At 34.4% G+C, this 3,930-nt stretch overlaps 1 non-coding gene across 1 annotated transcript; it reads right to left on the bottom strand.

The window, feature by feature from the left end:
- Nucleotides 1-1,406: 1,406 nt before the first annotated feature.
- On the bottom strand, nt 1,407-1,525 carry LOC122752402. The gene has a single exon (XR_006356148.1). It is a non-coding gene; the product is annotated as a small nucleolar RNA SNORD89 (small nucleolar RNA).
- Between the last annotated feature and the right edge of the window lie 2,405 nt (nt 1,526-3,930).

Below are 3,930 nucleotides of genomic sequence, written 5' to 3'. Positions count from 1 at the left end.
TTTAAATTTTTTTATTGTGAATTTGTGTACTCATACAAACCATGTAACAAGTAGTTTCTCTTTGAATAGTGAATGATGTATACATATAATTTAACCAAAAGTGGTTAACAAAATTGTCTGTGAGAAATGATAAAGTCCAGTTTTTATTGAATTTCAATCACTCAATCTTGCACTCAACGCCACCAACCTTGCATGGAATTTAATCTAGGTGGACAAGCTTAGATGGAGACAGGTTTTTGTCTAGATAAACCCAAGGCTGGGGGATGGTCTGAGTCTGTCTGACATTTTTTTTTTTCATTTCTAAATATAGCCCACCTGCTATATTAACCAATCTTAATTGCTGTTTGTCTTGAGGTGTAAGAGAGAGGCCTTATTAATAAAATGATTAAATTACCCAGAAACTATGTCTCCAACTTTTACAATAACACATAACCTGCTTTCCCAGACACCGAGAGTCCACTGCAACTGCATCATCTTTGCCAAGAGTTGTGGCAAAAGATGTTTCAAACATCTTTTGAAGTCACCAATACAGCTTTTTAACATCTTCAAAGCACCTGGGAAATAATAAATATCAGTCTAATGGATGAATGTTAATAAGTTATTTTTAGACAAATATGCCTCATATGTAAATTAATGCATGGTAGAAATTACTATTTATCTTAAAGCATTTAATATTTTACTAACAGGTTATTAAACTAGATACTTTTTGAGTACACAGGGTCTCGGAAAGAGCAGACCTTCATTTTAAAGCTTATTTCTGACGAGCCCACGTTCAATAAAATCACAGATCCAATTCTGAGATAATTTGCTGCTTGACTTCTCAGTGGAAGGAAGAGAATTTGCAACTCAATTTTAAAAAGTGTTAAAAATTATTGTAAAAGTCATTCACTACACAATAATTGAACACACAAGCAAGCCTTCTTAACAAAAAAAGTATAAATCATGCAAATTGAAAGCCAAAGTACTTCAACACACTGAAAGATGAAGAAACCTTGACTGGTCACTATACTAATCAGAGACAAGTCTTTCAAAAGCTCTTTTCCCTTACATTGTTTTTAAATAATAATGTAAAATAAAAAATGTAAATTGTTCACTAGAATGGCTTATATTTCTACTCCCTGGTGAGGTAGTGGCAAAAAGTTTGAGAGCTAAAGTGGGCTTCGAATTAATCAGGGCCAGGTTGTTGAACTACATAAACAGGTTATTTAGTCCCTGATGATGCTAAATCCAGGATCCATTTCTACTTGCTATCAATATAGGACATTAGGTCTATTGTTCTACTATCAAATTACTTTAGTATGAGAAAAAATGGTTATACAGTTTGTTTAAAAAACAACAGGTATCAATAAGCTTTAAAGACTAGTAGGTCTGTAAAAATCATAGTTTAGGAAAATATTCACCCTGCAACTGAGGTCAGACTAGTTTAGTACGCTTCTGGAAACTTTGTCATTGTGCTCCATATAGAGAGCAAACTGCTTGTGGGATGGCACTGCAATTCGGCCTTTTACTGTCATCATTCCTCAGTTACAATAAATTCATCCTTTAGGTAAATAAAATTATTTACTATTTAGAAGTTCCTACTTAGTTGGTAGTGTTTCATATGTTGGCTATATGTTGGTTTCATATAAATAATATCTTGTTTCTAAAGTTAATGTAAAGTGAAAAAAATCAATCACACATTTGCAGATAATGTTACTAAGTCAATAAAAGATTGACAGCCTGAAAAATGTCAGCAGTGAATTCACTCAAAATGAGTTAAATTGAATGAATTAAATTAATACTCAAAAAGAATTAAAAATTTCATCTGTCAAAATATCCTCAATGGAAATATTAAGGCAAGTAAAGCTACTGTTGCTATTAATGAGTTACATATTTTCTTTACATTTATACTAAAAGTGCTATTAGCATCAAAAACGAGGAAATTTTTTCAAAGTTGACAATCCCTAAAATGGCAGGACTTAGATAAAAGTTTTTACCTTGCTGTTAAGTTTATGTCTCTTCAGTTATTTCTTCAGATTTTCTAGGTGTAGGACAAGGGAACAGAAGAAATAATTCAGATTAATAAGCATATAGTGACTTACAAGGTCATTTATAAGTCCCAAGCAGTAATGGGTCTTATAAATGTGTATAATGTCTATGCTAATTTTTTACTTTCATGGTGATAGTTTTTAAAGTCCTAGAAGAATTGTGAGATATAGGCAATTTTTAATTTAATTTTTAATGCTCAAGTATCAGCTTTCTTGCCCTACTAATTTTTAAATTTCAAGTTATAGCAAGAATTTCCAAATAGCATTTCATCTTTATCAAATTTCTTCTTTGTATGAAAGCATATATAATGAAGGAAAAAGATACACCTTACCATATATCACATGACAAATTTCTCGGGTCTTCTATTGAATCTTCATCTCTCTCATAGACCTTTGGGTTTCTGGAAAATGGCCTGCAATCATTCTATCCTCCTTTTATATGTACATTTCATATTTAAACTTTTGAGTCAAGTAGGTGGCAACTGCTGCTCAAAATTAAAAATCTGGCAATTATAAATTACTCTTCTGTGTTACTGGCTACACCCGATTTTCCTAACACAATTTCTTTGTTCATAGACAGAAATAGCAGGGATATTTTTCTATTAGAAAAGGGTTGGGGGCAGCTAGGTGACACAGTGGATAAAGCACCAGTCCTGGATTCAGGAGAACTGAGTTCAAATACAGCCTCAGACACTTGACACTAGCTGTGTGACCCTGGGGAAGTCACTTAACCCTCATTGCCCCACCAAAAAAAAAAAAAGGGGGGGTCATTACTTTGATGCTAAGCCATTCAAATGTACACACACACACACACACAATTCAATAAATCAAACAAATCAGGTATTAGACCATGCTCAAAGCAAACCAAACCATTGAAATATTTTAATATCCCTCTATTCTGAATTGCTAAGATTCACATTTTTTCTTTATATTCATACAGTTAAGAAGAAAAATGTATTTCACACAAGATAGGGATAAGGATATATTAAACTTGGTTGTTAAAACCCCCACAATTCAACTTGGGGGAAAACAGGCATTTTTAGTTTTAAAATTTCTTCTCTTGGCCAATCTCTACAGATTTTAGCCGTATACTTTAGGACATATAAGGTGACAAAGGAACAATTTGAGGTGTTATTTCTTTAAGATACCAGGCAGCATGCTTCTCCTTCCATACATCCATTCATCCTAACATTCCACTACCTGGCAGCAGGAAATAGCAGATACAGAAAACCAGTTATATTCTTCTCTTGTCTCTGAATAAATTCAAAAGGGGTTCTCTAACTAGAATAGTCTTTTATATTGGAAAAAAACCAAAAGAACCAGGAAAATTAACTACTTGGTAGTTTTTTTCCCCACTCTTCACTCCCCCCCCTGCCCCGAAATTTTTTACCTCAATCTATTCCTCCTCTCATATCCCATTACCCCTTTGCCCTCATGTTCATGTTTGGTTTAAATGCAGGCAGACTAATGTAAGAATTATGAAGATCTTGATACAATGAGACAGATGGGCAAGGCATGGTGGCAAGCAATGGTAATCTCTGTAAAGCTGGTAGATCTCTTGAGCCCAGGAATTCTGAGCTACAGCATGGCTAAAGCTGACCAGGTATAAGACAAAGTATAAATCAATATGGTGAGCCCTCATGATTAGAGGACCACTAGGATGCCACGGGAGGAAAGGAACATAGTAGCTTAAAGCTTCTATGCCATTGTAAGTGATCCAGTCTCAAAAACTAACAGGGGCAGCTAGATGGCGCAGTGGATAGAGCACCGGCCATGGATTCAGGAGGACCTGAGTTCAAATCCGGTCCTCAGACACTTAACAATTACTAGCTGTGTGACCCTGGGCAAGTCACTTAACCTCAATTGCCTCACACAAAAGAAAAAAGAAAAAAAAAAACAAACA

This window comes from Dromiciops gliroides, chromosome 3 (assembly GCF_019393635.1).
Source record: "Dromiciops gliroides isolate mDroGli1 chromosome 3, mDroGli1.pri, whole genome shotgun sequence".
NCBI lineage: Eukaryota > Metazoa > Chordata > Mammalia > Microbiotheria > Microbiotheriidae > Dromiciops > Dromiciops gliroides.
Note: the sequence above shows the minus strand (reverse complement) of the source record. Positions and strands in the feature narration are given on the sequence as shown.